Source organism: Notolepis coatsorum (genome assembly GCF_963971535.1).
Source record: "Notolepis coatsorum genome assembly, chromosome: 17".
NCBI classification, from domain to species: domain Eukaryota; kingdom Metazoa; phylum Chordata; class Actinopteri; order Aulopiformes; family Paralepididae; genus Notolepis; species Notolepis coatsorum.
In genome coordinates, this window is record NC_140181.1 from 90,391,032 (window position 1) to 90,413,531 (window position 22,500).

The 22,500-nt window shown below is 45.2% G+C and overlaps 1 protein-coding gene across 1 annotated transcript in view; it reads left to right on the top strand.

The window, feature by feature from the left end:
• The window catches only part of LOC311244137 (uncharacterized protein), a gene marked incomplete at both ends in the record, with an annotated part of 181,694 nt that overhangs the window by 9,865 nt on the left and 149,329 nt on the right, over positions 1–22,500 (top strand). The gene's annotated exons all lie outside the window — the stretch shown is intronic.

Sequence of the window (22,500 nt, forward strand, 5' to 3'; positions counted from 1 at the left end):
CCAGGGAACGAACGGAAGGAACAAACCTCGTTACCGCCCCCAAAATCACGGGGTCAAGAGCAAACTCAACCCCGTGGCAAGGCCGTAGCAGCGGAGCGCGAAGGAAGACCCAGACCCAGAAGGGACTGGATCCCCCCGAAAAAAGGGCGCCCGGAGAGGCCAACAGCATCAAGACCTCACCAGGCGGTCACTAGTGACACCACCCCCCACATCGCCAGCGTATTCGGACAGGGCCCATCCAAGAGCAGGCCCTTCCCCCCACTAGCACGCCGCCTGGCACACTGACCCTGACATACTCAGGCAGTCAGCATGGCTGTAACTCGAAGCACTCAAGAGGCTACACTACAGCGGGAGCAGGCAGTGCACCGGGGAGACGACCTCCAGAAGAGGCCGATCCCTCAATCCAGGCAGCAGGCCGACCGCCAGTCACTTATTGACCTAAACTCCAGACTCAAAGAGGAGTTTAGAGACACTTTATCATGCCAAGAATGGCCAACGGAGATCAGAAAGGACAAAGAAAACGCGGGAGACAAAGACGGCCGCAGGACAAGGAAGAAACACAGAGGGAAGAGGAGCGGGATCAGATTAAGACTAAGAAGATCTGCTTACCGTCCGGCTATTCCATCTATCTTCCTGGCGAATGCACGTTCGCTAGAGAGTAAGATGGATGATTTACGAGCACGGGTCCGATTCCAGCGAGAGATGAAGGACTGCAATATCCTGTGTTTCACGGAGACCTGGCTGAAACCAGTGACTCCTGATCACAGCATCTCTCCCTCCAACTCCTTCACCATCTTCAGAGCGGACCGTACAGAGGCCTCCGGGAAGAGCATCGGCGGGAGTCTCTGCCTTATGACCAACAACGGCTGGACTAGCCCCGGGGAAGTGCAGATACTCTCCCGTTCATGCTCCGCCGACATGGAACACCTCTCGATCCAATGTCGGCCCTTCCATCTTCCACGCGAGTTCACTGCGGTAATCATGACTGCCGTGTACATTCCCCCCCAGGCGAACGTCGGCAGGGCGCTAGCAGAACTACACGACCATCTGAACACACACCAGATCAAGCATCCAGACGTGGCCATGATTGTGGCTGGGGATTTCAATCAGGCGAATCTGAAAAAAGTCATGCCGTCTTTCTTTCAGCACATCGTCTGCTCCACAAGAGGAGGAAATACACTCGACCACTATTACACCCCGTTCAGAGCCGGATACAAGGCTGTAACGGCTCCACCATTAGCGGGAGCGACGAACACGTCGGATCATGCCGCCATCTTGTTGGTCCCCGCTTACAAACAAAGATCACGTGATTTACGTCATGTCACATGAGGTAAAAAGATGGACCGACCAATCAGAGGCCATGCTTCAGGACGCACTCGATGACGTCGACTGGGGAATGTTCGAGAGAAGCACCAGTGACGTCAGCGAGTACACAGACACTGTGGTGTCCTTCATAACAACACTCGCTGACAGTATTGTCCCCACAAAAAAGGCAAGGGTGTTCCCGAACCAGAAACCATGGGTGGACAGTACTATCAGAGCAGCTCTGAACTCTCGCACCACTGCTTATAACCTTGGCAGAGAGTCAGGAAACATGAAAGAGTACAAGACAACAGTTACCACTGTATTGCACATTGTCGCGGGCAAGACCACCCGCATTTCATTGTATACTTGTATGCCGTGACAAATAAAACTCTTGACTTGACTTGACTTGACACTCTGCGCAAGGCTGTTAAACTTGCTAAGAGGACGTATGCCGACAAGATGGAGGCACAAATGGCACAGAATGACACAGGAGGCTTATGGCAGGGACTGAGGACTATAACTGACTACAAAGTCAGCGCCCCCTCAATGGGGAGCGACGACGCCTCCCTTGCGGACCAGCTCAACACCTTCTATGCGCGGTTTGGTGCAAACAGTGGCGCTGCTAGCTCAACGGCTAGTGACGTCACTGGTGCGCCGGCTGTTGTGGAGGGGGGGGGGGGCATCCGCGGGGGGGGCGGGGACGCTCTCTCATTGACGGTACACAGTGTGAGAAGAGCATTTATGCAGGTGAACACCAGGAAGGCGGCTGGCCCAGATGGAATAACAGGACGCATACTTAAGTCCTGTGCTAACCAGCTAGCCCCTGTGTTCACCACCATATTTAATCGATCCCTGAAGGAGTCAGTGGTCCCTGCCTGCTTCAAGATGTCTACCATTATCCCGGTACCAAAGAAACCCTCCCCAGCAGGTCTCAATGACTACAGACCGGTGGCACTCACCTCTGTGGCCATGACATGTTTCGAGAGGCTGGTCAAGGATCACATTTGTGCCTCCCTCCCCAGTGATATGAACCCTATGCAATTTGCATACAGGCCAAACAGGTCCACTGACGATGCGGTCTCCCAAGTACTGCACAGCACCCTCTCTCACCTGGACCGTCAGAAGGGGGGCTATGTGAGACTGTTGTTCATTGACTACAGCTCAGCGTTCAACACCATAGTCCCCACCAGACTGGTGGACAAGCTGATCGAGCTGGGTCTGAGCTCTGCTCTGAGCGCCTGGATACTGGACTTTCTGAGTGAAAGACCCCAGGCGGTCAGGGTGGGGGGTCAGACCTCCAACACCATCACCCTGAGCATCAGGTCCCCCCAGGGCTGTGTTCTGAGCCCCCTGCTGTACTCACTATACACACACGACTGTGTGGCCAAGTTCAGCTCCAACTCCATAGTGAAGTTTACAGACGACACAGTGGTGGTGGGGCTGATCTCGGACAACAACCAGAAGGCCTACCGGGAGGAGGTTGAGGTACTGGAACGCTGGTGCCAGGACAACAGCCTGCTCCTGAACATTGGTAAAACCAAGGAGCTGATCGTGGATTATAGGAGAGGACAGCAGGAGACACACACACCACTGAGGATAAACGGGGCCACCGTGGACAGGGTGAGCAGCTTCAAGTACCTGGGGGTACACATCTCAGAGGATCTGACATGGTCAACACACATAGACACAGTCGTAAAAAAGGCGAAGCAGCGCCTCTACCACCTGAGACAGTTAAGGAAGTTCAGAGTATCGGGGAAGATACTCCAGTCCTTCTACTCCGGAGCTGTAGAGAGCATCTTGACTGGAAACATCACTGCCTGGTATGGAAACAGCACGGCACAGGACAAGAAGGCCCTACAGAGAGTGGTGCACTCTGCCGAGCGTACCACGGGTATTGCACTACCTCCCCTGCAGGTTCTATACAACAAGAGGTGCAAATCCAGAGCCTGCAGAATAATGAAAGACCCTCACCACCCCAATAACAGCCTGTTCCAGCTGCTGAGGTCAGGCAGACGCCTGCGAACACCAGCTACTAGGACAGAGAGGCTTCGGCTCAGCTTCTTCCCCCAGGCCATCAGCGCCTTGAACAATGAACACTGAGGGTCACAGAACACTGAACTCTTTACACACAAGCACACATTAGCACACACACGACACGCACGCCGTGCACGCTCGCACACTAGCAGCCACTTTAACATGAGAAAGCACTCACTCATGCTGCACACGCCCACACTTATGGCCACAAAGGAAAGGTCACTTTAAAAATAGTATAGTAACAGTGTATTGCACTACCAAGGGACCTAGCATGTCCTTCATGCTCTGTAAATAACTATGTACAAATACCATGATGTCCCACTATGTTACCTGTTTATTGCACAATGTTGTTTATTGGATTCCATTATATGTTGTACTACTGTATTGCACATCGTTGCGGGCAAGACCACCCGCATTTCATTGTATACTTGTATGCCGTGACAAATAAAACTCTTGACTTGACTTGAGGCACTTGACCCGAGCCTGGAGCACTGCGGACGAGACAGGCGCCAAAGGGGTCAACTGAAAACAGCACCCCGGCGGAAGGGGCGTATGCTGGCATTGTTGAGCACCATGTCAAAGCCTCCACCAAAAAATCCCTGACGCTCTAGAGGGGCCGAGGCAGAGAAGGCTGACACGATTGGCAGACGTCATGAACGTGCAGGGGCACACTCAACCGGGTAACCCGGGAGTTGACTCCGCTCCAACACACCAGGGAATCAACTACCCTCTTGGTTCAACATGCGGTGGTTGTTCCTATAACCCTTCAGGAAAAAACTCCAAAACACACCTGCGGGTATACACTGGCTATACCGCAGTACAAATGTTTCAGTTTTCAAAAAGGGGTTATCCCAGGCCTACGGGTCGACGAAAACAACTTCGGACCGGGCCCGGCGGACCGGGATGCACACAGGGATGCCAGAGGAGTTCTATAAAGACCACCTCAACAGCCCCCTCTCAGCCATGTGTAAGCGGGAGAAGAGAGGGGCGAAAAGAATGGAGAACCAGCCCCTTCATGACAGCACAAGGTACAACATGTACCCAACAACAGTGTCTCCATAACGCCCAACCCTGTGACCCCCGGGCCGACCCGGCATTTTTCCCCCTGAAAAAAGCACAAGTCCCTCAGGGTACCAGAACAGAATATCTGCGTCCCCGGCGGACAACGGGTTAACTGACCTGGACCAGCGTGACCAGAACCAGTCCCGTGCCCTAATCACGCCGACATCCCCAACTCCAGGAGGGGGGACAGGTACGCGTGTCGATCTAAAACATTATAGAGGGCACCACCCAGACGGTCCCATTCGTACCGCGCTCAGTGGCCCACCCCAAGGGCGTGAGACCCCTCTACCTATGCTTTGATCTATTCCATTAACATCCCCCAGATATGAACGAGAATTCGTCGAGACAAACCTAGTAAACTGGCGCTCGGAAGAGAAAACTCCATCCCAGTTGCCCTATAAAAACGCTGTTTTAATAACGAGCAACCAAGGCGCACCAGCCTTATGCGTGATTCCTATCAGAAGCACTATGTACGCGTCGAGACCCAAACACATCAATGGATAGTCTAACAAGACACCAGACATTGTTCCTCCAAGTCGCTTGGGAGAACGACAAGAAGCCGTCGCGCTTCATTTCCTATCCTCTTTTTATTAAAAAAGAAAGAAAACACAGACTGACATGGATCCCTTGTGACGCGGCTGAGGGAAAAAAATATTTTCATTTTACACCCCGCCAACCTCACCACAGGGAGGAGACGCGAATCCTCAGAGAGACTTCCCACGTGAGCCATGAATTGAAAAGTCACACATTGAGCCATGTGACAAACAGAATCAAGTTACACATACATCGAGCGTAGCAGAACACCAAGTTCCTACGCTCTGCCCCGACAACTTGACAATAACAGAGAACCACACATGGGTCTGTAAAAAACTCACGGAAGCCGGCGTCCAATAGAAACGTGCCCAGTGACGTATTCTATGACGGGGGGAATCCCATGACTCAACTGCCCGTGATAGGTGCGGAGTCAGGGAACCCCCCCCCCCCGTGCCGAGCTGACCTAACAGCTTGGCCGGACCGAATGAAAAGAGGGTAAAAAAAAAAGACCAATCAGAAGAGGGAAGGAGGGGTTTATTCGGTACCCCCTCGCAAGCCCAACCCTCGAATACGACAACACCAATAGCCATATGATACCTTAAGTAGCCAGTATGCTAATGAAAAGCGAATATCCAAGGATAAGCTAACTCAATGCACGCTAGCCACAGACAAGTCTGTGAACAGGGTTTATAACAAGGCCAAAGTTTATATGTGTGTGAACACGACACCCGTGTTTATGTTGTAAGAACACAGAAGATTTGATAGAGAGAGAGCGGCCTAAAAGACTGCGGTACCCTTACACACACGAGCATTACTGCAGACCTCAATATCACAGTTTAAGCAACAGAACACACAACTAACCTCTACCTTTATATGAAGAACCTAAGTCTTCAGGTTGAGGAAGAAAAAACCCTTTCGACCGAGTGTAAGCTGCAGGCCTTGCTTAAGCACACATGTAATGTAGCGACCAAACAAGACTATAAAGTCTAGCCCTCCTATCAAACCCACACTAGCGAAGGTTCACACATCGTATCCCCATCATATGTAGTGAATAAACACCTACCGTCACCTCCGAGCGTGGATGGGCCGGCTGCAGTGGTCGAGGCGCCCTCTCTCCTCCTGGCCTTCTTCGCCGAAGGGCCAGCAGTGGCGGTGGTAGCGGCGGCGGCTTCGGCCGCGGATCCCCGACGATGAGCCTTCCGCCTGACTCCACCGGCGACATCGGGCGGGGGGAAATGAGGCTGGAGCACGGACCGCTCCTCCTGCATTTCCCTGCAGGTTGAAGTCATAAGCTGTAACGCCGACCCGAAGAGCCCAGCATCGGAGAGGGGTGCCGTCAGAAGTGGTGTCCTCTTCTTCTCCGGCACACCCGCCTGCTCCAGCCAAAGGTGGCGCTGGGCTAGAGTGGCCAGGGCGCCTACCTTCTCAGCGGCGACGGCCTGCAGCTGGATCAATGCAGGATGGCTCCGGCCGCCTGGGCAAGCTGATCACGTTGTATTTCGGTCAGCTCCGTACCGCCCGTCATTATCCCGGACATGAACCTCGCTAGCTGCGCAATGTTAGACGTGGCAGCTAGGGATTGAGTCGCGGCGATGAACGACTGGTCGCTCCAGTTGGCCAACCGCCTCGCCGATTTCCCGTGGGGAACCGGCTTCCGTAAAGGCTCCCACACCACCTCAGGACAAAGGAGAGCTGCCATCGGCCTATCAAGCCGAGGCACCCCCTCCTTCATATCCTCTACCAAACCCACCACCCTCGTGACTCGCACGTAGGCGGGAGTGAGGCCCGTGATGTGGGAGACCACCTGTCCCTGACGGACGTAGGCCTCCATTGAGGGGAAAAATGGGTAGACAACGCCCATCTCCCTCACAGGACGACGTTGCCATAAATGACCTATGAGATCATCAGGGCAGCGTTTCCGTTAGCCGGTAATTACCGGTATTTGACCGGCAAAATCTGTTGAAGTCCGACATATTTCATCTCTCCGGTCTTAATGTCCGGTGAAAATAATTCCCTGAGTCTAAGCACAATTTGATTATTTGAATTGTATTAAAATAGGCTAAAATTAAATAGCCTATGCGATGAACGAAACGATCATTACATTTGTTTCCTCTTTGCTTCTAATAATGACAACGACGTCGTCAGCGAGAGCTTAGTGCTGGGTGTGCAAACTTTTGTGAAGCTGCAGAGCCAGAGCACTATCGGCACAATGCAGTATTCCAGCAGTACTCCAATTCAGCCATTTTCAGCCAATGTTGGGTGGGGGGCGCTGCTGTGCGGTTCCCAGAAAAGAGCCAATAACAGCTGAATCAGCTTCTCTGCAGCGCCATACTCTTTGCAAATAAGTCGTTGCGAGGTGGAGAGAGTCGTCACGCAAACCACGATAATGTTGCCGTCTCTCTGCTTTCTCAGTTCTTCGCTTGATATAATTAATACAAATGTCCAATATAACGGAATTCGTTAGCTCATAAAAATGTGATTATAACAGACTGCTGTTTAGTGTCGGACCGACTGCCCACATACGCGGTCTATTTTATTTCAAGTCAGCAGCAGCACGGAGTATCGAGGGACTTATTTTATTTGGAATATATTAATGACTGTATACGCAAAAGTAGCCTAGTTTTAAGTAATACTATTATAAATCTACATGCCTTGAGGATGACATTCTTTATATAGCCTGCCTATCGATTGTTTTAAAGCTCAATAAACTATGACCGGAATTAATCTCATTTGTCCGGTAGATTGAAATCTTGCAGGTCACGGAGACCGGCAACAATTTTTTCTAACGGAAACCCTGCATCAGGGACAGGAACAGGCAGTGGCTGCGGCAGCGGCACGCCATTTGTGACTGCCGCCGCCGCCATGAGCTCGGGAAACAAAGCACGCAGTTCCCCCTGCATACTATCCCCCACCGAGCCCACGTCCCTCACATGCGGCAGACTACTGGACATCGCAGAGCCACATTCCGATGTGGCTGATAGCAGGGCATCCCGTCGCTGAGTCGGAGGTTCTAACCCAACATCAGCATACAAGGGACCCCAAGGAGACATATCACCCCCTGCCAGTTTATCCTGAACGGGAGGCGGACATGTCTCCACCGGGGCGTCGAACAAGAACCCATCTTCCTCTGCCACGGAGAAGCAGACGCATCCTCATCCGGCTCCAGCAACTCCCCGAAACCAGGCCGTTCGCGTCTGCAAGCCACCATCTTACGACAGGAGCGAGCAGACGCAAAAAGCTTGCGTCTCAAATTCTCCGCCACAAGAGGAGCCGGCCGCCCAACGGCGGACGACTCTCCGGCGGCAAAGGAACCAGAGCAGGAACCAGGCCATCTCACAGGAGACGGCGCTGGTGCACCAGCTCCTTGGAGAGGCAAGCTATCCACCGGACGCCTACCGGGCACGGATGCCGCCCACGACAGTGGCGTCAACCCCGCCCCAAGACGCACGGCAGAGGAGGACATGGAGAATCGCTGGTGAAGGGTAACGTTGCTAGCGCGACCCCCAGAGGTAAACATTATAGCTTAGCTTTTTTCTTTTAAAAAGTATAAGAGAAAGAAAAAAGCAAGAAACAATGTGAACACTTAACTCAACTTTCTTCAGCTAAATACCCTTGTCAAGTGATTGGTATACAGGCACTCTCTTGTGGTGAAAGTGAAGAAGGAGGCGAGTGTGTGGCCACACACCTGCTTATCTAGGTAGCAGATGGGGTGTGGCCAGACGGATGTTGGTATGTAAAGGTGCATTTGTGAGTTTTTATTCAGTGCATATGCACTAAGTGAGATATGTGCAGTTGACGCTGAGCGGAAGCTAATACGATATAGAACCTTCTGTAGTGTGGTGGTGAAAGGGTTAACCATTTGTAGTGTGAGGATGTGAAAGGGTTAAAGCGTCTTTTTTATTATAATCCTTTTACATTTTTTTTTTCTTTTTCCCCCTCCTTTTTCCTCCGATTTTCTCCCATACCAATGTTAGTCGTTATGCCAATTCCCAATCCCCTTCCTGGTCGCTGCGCACTTACCCCCCACAGTCGGTCTGGGAGAGTGGAGGCTATCACGTGCTTCCTCCGACACACGTCTAGCCAATCAACCGCTTCTTTTCACCTGGCAGCACGGACTCTCACTGAGAGGGTGTAACGTGTGGAAGGATCACACTACCCCCCTTAGATCCTATCCGTGCTGAGCAGGCGCCCCGACCGAACTGTAGGAGTCGCTGTTTACAACGACCCGTACCCACCCCGCCAGCTTTTCCCACCCTCTAATACTGCCAATTGTATTAGTGTGAACGGCCAGCCAAGCTGGTGACATTTTCATTTCATTTTCTTATTAATTTTAATATCTTTTTGTTCTCACTTTTTTCTGTATTTTGCTCCCATCCCAATTTAGTCGTTATGGTCGTTGCACGCATTGCCCCACTGTCGGCCTAGGGAGGGTGTAGAACTACCACATGCCTCCTCCGATACATGTGGAGTCCGCCAGCCGCTTCTTTTCACCTGACAGCGAGGACTCTCACTGGGGGAATGTAACGCATGCGGAGGTTCATGCTATTTCCCCCCGATCCCTTCCCTGCTGAACGGGCGCCCCGACCGACCAGTAGGAACCGCAGTTTACGGACACATACCCCGCCGGCTTCCCACCCGCTAACACTGCAGACACTGTCGGTCGGTCCGTCCGTCCGTCCGTCCGGGTCATGTCATCTTCTCTTATTGCCTAGACTTTCACTCCCCCCTGTGTTATTGCTCTGCTCAGACCAGAGGGCAGGTGGTTTTGACAGGAGACCACACAGATATTAGCATAAGGACACATATTAGCATAAGGACACATATTAGCATAAGGAATGTCACCTTTTCCTTCAGCAGCAAATGACCAGCATCCTAGCCTTCGCCATCTGGTTGTTGTGTGTGTGTGTGTGTGTGTGCATGCTTGTGCGTGTGTGAGCACTTGTGTTTGTGTGTATTTATGGTCATTGTTGGATGTGGTCGCTCACGTGCACACGCATGTGTGTGTTTGTGCGTGTGTTTGTGCGTGCTGAATGTCGTCCACCCACTCTAACTTTATATTCAGCATTGGCTTGTTGCAAGTTTAACATCATCTCCCTCCTACATAGCAGCTCTGTGTCCTTGGTGCCGTCTGCCTTCTAGACACCTGCACAGCAGAGTCAGCGTGACCACATGCCTTCATACAGAACAAGTGACCCGTCCCCCTCCATTAAGTGTTTGTGTGCATTAAGGCTGTCCCCGAAACCTGTTTTTGGGATTCGAACTTCGTCAGGGTTTTTCAAACGAACGTTCGAACCTTCGTTTTTTAATTAAAAAAAATATATATAAAAACAAAACAAAAAAATATTATAATTTTTATTTAATTTCTTTTATAAATATCCTCAAACAAAATCCTCAATTTGAATAAAGTGATTCATCTGATTAAATTAGTCTTTTTTATTTTTATTAAATCAACTTTCCAGCCCCAGACCCAGCCCAGGGAGAAGCCCCACCCCAACTAAATCAACATTCTAATGAATATAACTCATACGTTTTTTTTTATCCACTTTTTCTCCCATTTTCTGTATTTTCTCCCATCCCAATGTGTAAATGAATGAACCTAAATATGTAGTTTGACTGATAGATAGACAAAATGGGTTTATTTATGTTGATTTCATTTGGTTGTGTTGATGTTAAATTTTAATTTTTTTTTGCAAAATGGGTATATTCTGTTTGGTTTTACACAATATGTCTATCGGTGTGTTGTGTGTGTGTAGGGGCAGGTATATATACGATTTTTTCTTCTTCCTGTTCCTTTCGGCCATGGTATTTTTGGTGAATTATATGAATATGTACTGTTGGACTGTGGTAATTCCATGTACGAATAAATAAATGATGACTAAGTCATACATAGCACAAGTCCCCTCCGGTACTTGAGGTAACAGCAGTCGCATCTTTTCACCTGCGCAGCTCGATCTCTCAGTGGCGAGGAGTAACGCATGGGAGGCTCACGCTGCCCCCGACACTTCCTGATTCTACTGCGCAGGCGCACCAACCGACCTGTAGGAGTCGCTGTCCACAACGCCCGATCCCCACCCATCAGTTTCCCACCCCCTAATACGGCCAATGTGTATTAGTATGAACGACCAGCTAAACTGAAAGCAATGTGGAGCGCTGGGCTCGAACAGGTGAGCCCAGCGTCTCCGCATTCGTGGCGAGCGCCTTGCCCACTACGCCACGTAGCCGCCCTAACTCATCAGTTTATTTTAATACTATAATATTAGTGTAGCCTAATCTTTATCTGCAACTGTGAAGAAAATCCCCATTGGTTTAAACAGAATGACAATTTTTATTTTATAAAAAATAAAAAATTCAAATGTTGATTTAGAATTCAAATGCCAACGTAACGAACGAAGGTTTGAACGTTCGAATGTCTGTCTGTCTGTCTGTCTGTCTGTCTGTCTGTCTGTCTGTCTGTCTGTCTGTCTGTCTGTCTGTCTGTCTGTCTGTCTGTCTGTCTGTCTGTCTGTCTGTCTGTCTGTCTGTCTGTCTGTCTGTCTGTCTGTCTGTCAGCCCTAGTGTGCATGTATGTACAGTGTACAGTATGTTTGATGTGCGCATACTTCACGCAATCTTGTTTTGTGCTTTTATTTTGTGCCTGTGTTTTTATCTATATATCTATCTATCTATCTATCTATCTATCTATCTATCTATCTATCTATCTATCTATCTATCTATCTATCTATCTATCTATCTATCTATCTATCTATCTATCTATCTATCTATCTATCTATCTATCTATCTATCTATCTATCTATCTATCTATCTATCTATCTATCTATCTATCTATCTATCTATCTATCTATCTATCTATCTATCTATCTATCTATCTATCTATCTATCTATCTATCTATCTATCTATCTATCTATCTATCTATCTATCTATCTATCTGTCTGTCTGTCTGTCTGTCTGTCTGTCTGTCTGTCTGTCTGTCTGTCTGTCTGTCTGTCTGTCTGTCTGTCTGTCTGTCTGTCTGTCTGTCTGTCTGTCTGTCTGTCTGTCTGTCTGTCTGTCTGTCTGTCTGTCTGCTGTCTGTCTGTCTGTCTGTCTGTCTGTCTGTCTGTCTGTCTGTCTGTATGTCTGTCTGTCTGTCTGTCTGTCTGTCTGTCTGTATGTTTGATGTGCACATACTTTACACAATCTTGTTTTGTGCTTTTATTTTGCTGATGTATTTTCTTTTCTTTTATCTGATTTGATCAGAGACATATCTTCTCTTGTCGTCAAGAGAGAGATTGTTGTTCCGTCTCCATGGTTTGAAGTTCACAGTGAATCTCTCTACTAGGAAAGATGAGAGAGGAGATACTTGGAGCCATTGCCACACGTCTGTGGGTGGTGTGTTGTGTAGCTCTGTTGCTTTGCCATCGCTGCGACGTGGATTAATGACGAGGCGTGTTGAACGCGTCGTTAACACTTGAGCCGAAAGGTCACAGAATGGGTGTCATTCCAAAATACACCTACCCACTGACACTTTTAGATGACACATCCCTGTGAGACTTGCAAATAGCTTCTGATCAACCCAAAAACGTTGTGGGAAGCATTGTAATTGCAGTATAAAAGATACAGACATGTAAGATTTATTTTTGATGCTACAAAATACTGCTTCTATGTCAGCTTGACCAGCACAGAAAGGGTATGGCACACAGACCGTATGAATATAACCCCACAGTGGACCAGGAGGAGGTAGAGCAGTTGTCTGATAATCGGAAGGTTCCCGGTTAGTGGGTGACAATATTGTCACAAGGAAAGATGAAATTACCTACCTGGGTTCCATCCTAGAGGCACATCTTTCCTGTGACAAAATGGCAACCAATGTAATAAAAAAAGTTGTAAAAAAAAATTAAAATTATAAAGTTGATCTTGTACCGGATCTCCTCTCTGGTAAACAAGAATACCTTGAAGACTCTAACAGGAGCACTCATTCAAGGGTACTACGACTATGCTTGCACCTCATGGTACCAAAGTACCTCAAAGGCCCTGAAAACAAGGCTACAAACATCACAAGACAAACAGGTCAGACTACTGCTTGGCCTTACTCCTAAACCTTACCCCTGCCCATTTTGACAACCTAGGATGGCTTAGAGTAGACGACAGAGTACAGCAACTTGCAATGCGCCTGGTCTACAAGATACACTACACCACTAAGGTACCCATGTACATGTCGAAATACTTCACAAAGGTGAATTCCATGACCACAACTCCAGAGGGAATTCCACAAATCATGTTCAACACAGATTCGGCTAAAAGAAGGGACTAAACACGTTTAGCAATTATGCCACAATAATGTGGAACGCCCTACCCACAGCCGTAAAAGAATGTGAATCCCTACCCTCCTTCAAAACCGCTCTCAAAGAGCACCTACGGGTGGCTGCAATTAGAAACTGGCCCCGGTAAATGTCCAACCCCCCCCCCCCACACCCACCCAACCCCCTCCAATGTAGTTTCTTCCCCTTCGGATGTATATATTTTTTCATGATTTTTTTTTTTTTTTACACAGTAGCCTACTGTATTTGTATGTCTTGTATGTCATAAATGTCTTGATTAATTGAAAATGGAGGACCCTGTAAACAAGATGAAAGTCTTTTTCTGGTCTGCATCCTCTTAGCCATGGGCCTCGGAACGCATTTTGAATGGGTAGGGCCAAAAATGACATGACGTAAAACATTATAAAATAGGACATACAGTAGGTAAATAAAAAGGTATCTTGTTTTAGTGCATAGCCTACATAGTGCACACAGCATATATGTCTATGACCATCATTAAGCCTATTGAGTTGGCAGACATATTCATGGTCATTATTATACAACAGTTAGTTACGACCATGCATTGTGATTGGTCGAGAGCGTTCTAAACATTGAGTATATTCATGATACACTCACGGTTAAATCACCATGAATATGCCACTGGACTGGCTTTAGAACGTTTCAACTGCCATTCATTAAACGGAAACTTGTCAACATGACCTACTCCGCGGACAACATTACGTTTGATTTAACATACCCGTTAACCATAGGAGGCCGGTGAGCCGAACATTAGGAGAGGCTAAACATTTATTTTTCACACAATGCCGTAACAATGACTTATTTTGCATAATTTGACCAATTTATTTGGGGGACACACACACACAAATTAATTTCCAAGACTAACAAGTGTTCTGTCTGTCTGTCTGTCGATCTCCTTAGCATTTAATGCTTTTTTTTCTTTTTTTGCTTGCATGTGCTGCGCGCACCTGCGAACAGTGCTGTACATGGTTCTGAATTCATACAATACAGACACCCACTACTAGGCTACTACTACAGCGAGCCCCACTAATTTAATACATAGGACAAATTAAGTGTTCAAATGAAGGCATCCAATATGATTAGCCATTGTCTTACCTTAATGCTGCAATATGCGACGTTTCGTCTTGGCATGATCATCGTAGGCGTCAACGATCTCTTCTGCTAAAAAGTTTCCACGATTTGATTAACTCTGACTCTCATCATGCCCTCGTAGAGCAAGCCCTTGTTTGCCAAGATAAAGCAACATCTCAACATCTCAACAATAGGTTGTGATCCGGCGGTGGTATGCCCAGGGGCAGCCTGAATTCGGAATGCGGATGTGTACAAAAAAGAAATGGTGCTTTGCGGCGTGATTGGTTACTGACTGTACATGGAATGCTTTTATTTTTTTTTATTTTTTTTAAACTTAAATTTTTATTTTCATTTTTTCAACAACATACATAGACAACATTCATAGACAATACACAGTACATAAATTTAAAACAAATAGACAAAAAATGAGTAAAGAAAAAGTGTGACATGGGTCCTTCGGTCCATTCTACATTTGCATTATTTATTTACATTTTTATTCATTTCCTTGTATCCTTTTCAAACCTCTGTGATGTCGTTACTTCCCCTCCTGTATTCTTCCCATTTTCCCGATTTCCATTCAAACTTTTCTTCTTGCAGCCTCAGCAGATGTGTGATTCTCTCCATTTCCTGTATCCCCTCTACCAACTCTATCCATTGATCCTTTGTCGGCACTTCTACCTTGTACCACAGTTTAGTTAAAGCTTTCTTGGCTGCCACTATCAATATCTTAATCAAATATTTGTCTTCCCCTTGGATTCCTTCCTGTGACAGATTCCCCAAATACAACACTTGGCCTCCCTGGGGTATTTCGTATCCTATTATTTCATTTATTATCCCTCCTATCTCTTCCCAGTAGTGCCTAATTATCTTCTGACATCCCCAGAATATGTGTGTATGGTTCGCCCCTTCCTGTCCACACTCCCTCCAACATGTTTTCTTTGCTGGTGTGTAATTGCCCTGTATTTCTGGTGTTATAAAGTATCTAATTATATTTTTCCACCCAAACTCCCTCCATATCCTTGATCCTGTGGTTGTTTGTTGTGTCTTACATGTGTCATACCATTCCTCCTCTGTTATCTCTATTTCAAACTCTCTTTCCCACTTTTCTTTCACATACAATGTTGTATTTCCCTTACTGTCCATTATTGCCTGATATAGTGCTGGTATCACCCTCCCCTTCCGTCCTTCGTATGACTTTACCATTATCTTAATTACCCCATTCTGTTCTTTGTCTCTATCTTGCTTTATTTCCTTGTTATAGTAGTCCCTAATCTGTAAATATCTAAAGTGGTCCCTATTCTCTAGTCCGTATGTTTCTTTCAATTTTTGTAGAGTCTGCATCTCCCCTCCTTCTGTCATCGTGCACATTGCTGTTATACCCCCCCGTTCCCACCTCTTGAACCCATGGTCTTCTATCCCTGGTCTGAATTTGTTGTTGTGTGCTATCCATCTCAGTATCTTAGATTCTTTTTCTAGCTTGTATTTCTTTACTATTGTGTTCCATATGTTTATAGTGAATCTGGTAATTGGATCTAGTAGTTGTTCCTGTCTTCTGAACAGCTCCCTATCTCCTATCAGTGCCTGCACTTTGAATCCCTCTCTTTTGGTTTCTATATCTTTCCATTTGGCCTCATAGTTCACATTGCACCAGCATGCTACTGTTCTAAGCTGTGCTGCATAGTAATAGCTTTCTAAACTGGGTACTGCCATCCCTCCTTTCTCCTTTGGTAATTGTAGAGTCACATATCTGATCCTTGGCCTTTTCCCCCCCCAAATTAATCTTGATATCTGTCTATCCCATTCCCTAAATTGTTTTTGTGGTATTAATATAGGTAGGGATTGAAATAGGTATAGTAACCTTGGTAATATGTTCATCTTAATGATTTCGATCCTTGAACTGAAATCTAGGGGCATCACCGTCCATCTTTCTAGATCTCTCTTGATTTTCTGATTTATCTGTGTATAGTTTGCATCGTATAGCCCCTCCACCCCTCTTGTGATGTTCACCCCTAGGTACTTGATCCTGTCCATGTCCCATTTGATTTTGTATTTTTCTTTGATCTCTATCTTTGGTGTGTAGTTCAGTGCTAATGTCTGTGTCTTCGTCACATTAAGTCTATACCCTGAGTAATATCCATATTCTGTCAGCAGATCCATCAGTGTCGGGAAGCTTGTGTCTGGTTGTCTCATATATACTATCACGTCATCTGCAAATAATCCCAATTTATGTTCCGTCCCCCTTATCTCCACCCCTTTGATGTCTTTGGTCTGTCTAATTAGTTGGGCCAGTGGTTCGATGAATACATCGAAGAGCGTCGGCGAAAGACAACAACCCTGTCTGGTAGCTCTCTCTAGTTTAATCCGGTCCGTCAGACTACCATTCACCTTAATCCTAGCCGTCGGTTCTTGATATAATGCCCTAATTGTTTTCATAGCGTTTTTGTCTAATCCAAATCTCTCTAATACTTTATATAGAAATAACCAGCTTACACTATCGAAGGCTTTTTCTGCATCTAGGCTAACTAATACTGCGCTTTCTCCTTCCTTTTGTATCTCCTCTACTATCTGCACTGTCTTCCTTATGTTATCCTGTGTCTGCCTTCCTTTAATGAATCCAGTCTGGTCTTTGTCTATTATATCTGTCATAAATGTCTCAAATCTTTTGGATATTATTGATGTATACATCTTGTAATCTACATTAAGTATGGACACAGGTCTGAAACTACTACACAGTTCTCTATCTTTCCCTTCTTTTGGAATTGTAGTAATTATGGCCTCTTTCCATGAAGGTGGCATTGTGCCTTTTTCCATTGTGTGTCTGAATGCTGCTTCTAACATGGGGCTCAGTTCCTGCCTAAATGTTTTGTAGAATTCCGAGGGGAATTTTTTTTTTTTTACCTAAACCTACCCATAATCATCTTGCTGAATTGTCACCAGGGGGCTGCAGCACAACACACACAATATAGTAGCCTATATAATGCTGCGCACATATATTATATATAATTTTCAAAATTGCATGTGGGCGCATCACAGCCAAGGTAGGTATGGCCACGGCCCTACTGGCCATACCGGTTCCGCGGCCTATGTCCTTAGCAGTTGTTTGTATTGAGCCGTACTGTATTGTACCCATTCTGCAATCTGTTAATAAAGTTTTCAATCAATCAATCAGATTCCCGTGCCTTCGCCGTCGGTGTGTGAATGTGTGAGGGAATGGGTGAATGTGAGGAACAAAAATTGTAAAGCGCTTTGGATAAAAAGCTGTTATATAAATGCACCATTTACCATTCACAACCCTGACATTTGGAATGTATGGATGTATGTTTTTTCCCCCTCCAATCCATCCACATATATCATGTTTGTATCTGGGCGTTGCGGGAGCCTGTAGCGCCACCTATTGTCCATGTGTACTGTACAGTACCGACCTTTTTCATTCATTCATTCATTCATTCATTCATTCATTCATTCATTCATTCATTCATTCATTCATTCATTCATTCAATCAATCTTTATTTAATCTCGAAAGATCATTGAGAGCAGGCTCTCATTTACAATGACGTCAAGAGCAACAATATACATGATACAAAAACAATATAAAAACAGAAAAGTCAATTAATTAAACAATTCAAATCAATCAAGACAGTTACAGACTGAGGTGAAACGGCTGGCCATTATAGATTTAAACTGATCAATGGATATTAAAGTATTGAGTTTTAAGGTGCCACGTGTCGGGGTGCACAGAAGCTAAAAGCAGATTTTCCTAATTCAGTGCAAACTCTGGGGACCTTAATTAAGCATAAACCTGTACAGTATGTTCATCACTCGGGAGTAGAAACCTGTCCATAGGAAATTGTCACACTTCCATACTTGTATGAATATTTCTACGTATGATACTCCTTGTGGTCTGTCAGTGTTGTTGTCTGTAGTGCCACCAACAGGTTGCTGTGATTACTGTATGCTGTGTAATTAATAAACAACATGCATGCAAGATAAATCAAATCAAATCAAATAAAATGTATTTTTAAGGCCCGACAACACACGTTAATGTACCCATGGGTCGGACATGTCTTCTTTAAACAAGTCAAGAAGAAACATCACAATAAATACAAAACAAAAACAAAAACACCAGAAAATCCTAAATAGAATGTAAAATAAATAAATGTAATTAATGCAACACTCCCAGACATACCTCACGCGAAGGTAAGGAAAACTCACTAAAAACCTAGCAATAGGAAAAAAGCACCACAGGCAATGTGGAGGGGAGAAACCTTAGAAGGGCCGTTCAAGGGGGGATCTCCCTTCTTAGATGTCGGTGATAGTAGTGTTGCTATAAAACAGGCGAAACAGTTGATAAGCATGTACATATACGAAACACAAATAAGTACATGCAATAGCAACTGAACATTTTGAAAGATTGAAAATAGAGCTGATTGCGGATCCATTTGAGGTATGGGGGCGGCATAGAGAGGGTCGCATCCTCCCGGTCATCATCACGGGACGTCCACCACTCCGGTCATCACCACGAGACAGCCACTCACATGGAGACAGGGACAGGCGTTAGACAGTTTGCGTGATTGTGATGGGCGGACATAGCATCACATAGATATATGTGAATAAAGTATAAAGATACTCTCCTACCATCGCCCTTGACCATTACTAACTGTCTAACTACTAATGTCTCTACTACTACGCACTCAACACTGCAGCACTTTGAATAGATATCACCATGAAACTATGTACATAACTAAGACATTTTTTTTTGCACGTTTTCTGAGATTTTATGTTTATATGCTAAATAGGCGTTACCTAATTGGTTATGTGTGATATTTGTAAAGTCTAAACATACATGCGCTGCTGAACCTGTGTGGTGATGCTGTTTTTGCAACAAAATAAATCCTAAAGTATGTTTAATTACATGTGAGGATTTGTTCAACACTCAGACCTTTGTACATGCACCAACTTCCAGGTTTTTTATGAACAAGGGAAAATACTTGTACAGTGACCAATATATTGACCTCTAGGTGGCGCCACAGGATACCACAATGGTTCTACAAGGGAACTATTAGATTAGATTCAAATGTATTGTCATCATACAGCACAAGTACAGCACAATGAAAATAAGTTTGGCATCCAGCCAGAGTGCAAATGTAGCAGTAAAGTGCAACAGCAATATACAATGCACAGATGATTAGACTGGGTACAAAATATACAAATTAGTACTACTGAATGTAGTGCTAATCAATCAACTATGTACAGAGTTGTAGTATAATATGTACAGTGATACAGGTATAAAGACAGTATGGTAGTAGTCATATTGGCCAGCAGCGTAACTAGTAAGAGTATGATATGTACAGATAGATCTAGTATCTACAGATATCTAAAAGGACTATGTGCAGGTAAATACAGACAGGTGTGGATACATGTTTTTCTTCAGCATGTAATAAATATTTTAGTGACAATTCTCAGGATTTTACTTCAACGGGATGAATATACTGAATACATAACCTCTAGAGGGTGATACAGGCTGCCAACCGTCAACCACTACACGGGTAAGTACTAGACTGGGCTTTATTTAAGTGCAGTTAAGTGCACCAATCCTCAGGTGTCTACTCCAGAGTGACTGATATCTTGGACAAACCCTAATATCCAGGCGGCGCCACAGGCTGCCACAACGTGTGACAAGCGTAGCGTGTTCCATGGTGTTTAGAACATGTCCACCCATGCTGCTCTCGCGCTGCAGTTCAGCATTCTACTCACTCACCCCGCATTTCATTGTATACTTGTATGCCGTGACAAATACAACTCTATCGTCCGTCCTCTGTGCATTGATCGGTCTGTCCGGTTCGTACTCCAAATGCGTGGGTGTTACATGTTCTTTAGATACCAGCAGAGAGTGTTTCCTCTCCAGGGTCTTTTATAGTCTTGCATCCTATTGATCTTTCCTTTTTTAATTAAACTGCTGACAATGAAAGACAATGGACAACTGTTCCATTGTCACAGATCAATGTTCCTTCTCTATTCCTCTTCAAGTCTCTTTCCTTTCAAACTGTTGGACAGTTTATTCCAATCCAATAGGTTCCCTGTCTATGTGAGGAGTAATGTTGCCTCCTCATGGACATTGTGTGTAATCATCATCAGGCCAACACATGTGGGTCGCCAGTTTTACACTAACATAACACAATGAGTTTATGGTGAGTTAGTGTGTTTTATCAACTATTCTTTTTCAACTATTCTGCTGCAGCCTGTGGATATCAGAAGAAAAAAAAGAAGGTGTGCCTTGAGCATTCCTCCTTGTAGTGGCATTAGTGTGTGTGGGTGTGTGTGTGATGCGTGCATGTGTGAGTGTGTGTGTGCATGGGTGTGTGTGTGTGTGTGTTGTGAATGTTATAATTGTGTTACTGACTACCGTATGGGGAAATATCACAGCATAATGTGATACATGATTGTATTGCTATGATATTGTATTGCTATAATATTGTATTGCTATACTATTGTATTGCTAATGATATTGTATTGCTATGTTATTGTATTGCTATCATATCATATTGCTATGTTATTGTATTGCTATAATATTGTATTACTATAATATTGTATTGCTACAGTATGTTATTGTAAAATAAAAGTATTATATTAATTAATTATTATATAAAATATATATATTATATAATTATACTTGTATAGTTGTATTATCTGCGAGACATCGCCACCAAGCAACAAGTCAAAATGCTCGCTATCTCCACTGTCTGTGTGTATACTCTGCTTTGGTCAAATCACATTCAGCATGCCTCAGCAGGGTATCTGCGGCTCTGCAGATATACCCTACTCCCTCAGCTAGCCCCTTTCGTGACTGAGATGCAAGCCGGGGCTCGAATACGCATCGAATCAATGTTATAAGACATTGCTATCAGGAGCTATCTGTAGCTACTGCTAGCCGGCTAGATAACGTTAAGACAACGCCTCAGTGAACTATTTAGTTTAATGGGACATTTCGTTTTGAACAGTGAGCTAACGTGAGCTATCATGCACTACTAGACTATTGCTGGAGCATTTGTTGATATCAGGAGCTATCAGTAGCTAGCCGGCTAGATACCGTTAGACAATGCCTCATGTATTAAACTAAAAGTGAATAGTTGACTGGGTAATTTTGTTTAAACAGTAACGGTAGCTAACGTTAGCTCACAGAGGTTGCATGCACTAGAGCAGACTATTGCCGGAGCTTGTTTACACGGGTAAGGGAGGGGCAGGGGAGGAGGAGGAGCGGCAGTTTGCAGCTCCGTGTGTCTGAGACAGACAGCGAGTGAGATCTCCGCTAAGAATTGGATCATGTTTTTCGATCGGTTTTCACAATCTGCGAAAATAAAGCATTATCGGAATTCACCGATCTCATATTTATACTGAATATCGGTCGATACCGATCGCTGGCCGATCGATCGGGGCATCCCTAATAGTTTGGTATTGTATGGTGATAGTATGGTATTGGGAGCACTCTGGCGACTCTATTCCTGACCTTGTAATGTTGTCAGTGTGTTTACTGAATGTAATGTCGTCAGTGTGTTTACTGAATGTAATGTTGTCAGTGTGTTTACTGAATGTAATGTCGTCAGTGTGTTTACTGAATGTAATGTTGTCAGTGTGTTTACTGAATGTAATGTCGTCAGTGTGTTTACTGAATGTAATGTCGTCAGTGTGTTTACTGAATGTAATGTTGTCAGTGTGTTTACTGAATGTAATGTTGTCAGTGTGTTTACTGAATGTAATATCGTCAGTGTGTTTACTGAATGTAATGTTGTCAGTGTGTTTACTGAATGTAATGTTGTCAGTGTGTTTACTGAATGTAATGTTGTCAGTGTGTTTACTGAATGTAATGTCGTCAGTGTGTTTACTGAATGTAATGTCGTCAGTGTGTTTACTGAATGTAATGTCGTCAGTGTGTTTACTGAATGTAATGTTGTCAGTGTGTTTACTGAATGTAATGTTGTCAGTGTGTTTACTGAATGTAATGTCGTCAGTGTGTTTACTGAATGTAATGTTGTCAGTGTGTTTACTGAATGTAATATCGTCAGTGTGTTTACTGAATGTAATGTCGTCAGTGTGTTTACTGAATGTAATGTTGTCAGTGTGTTTACTGAATGTAATATCGTCAGTGTGTTTACTGAATGTAATGTTGTCAGTGTGTTTACT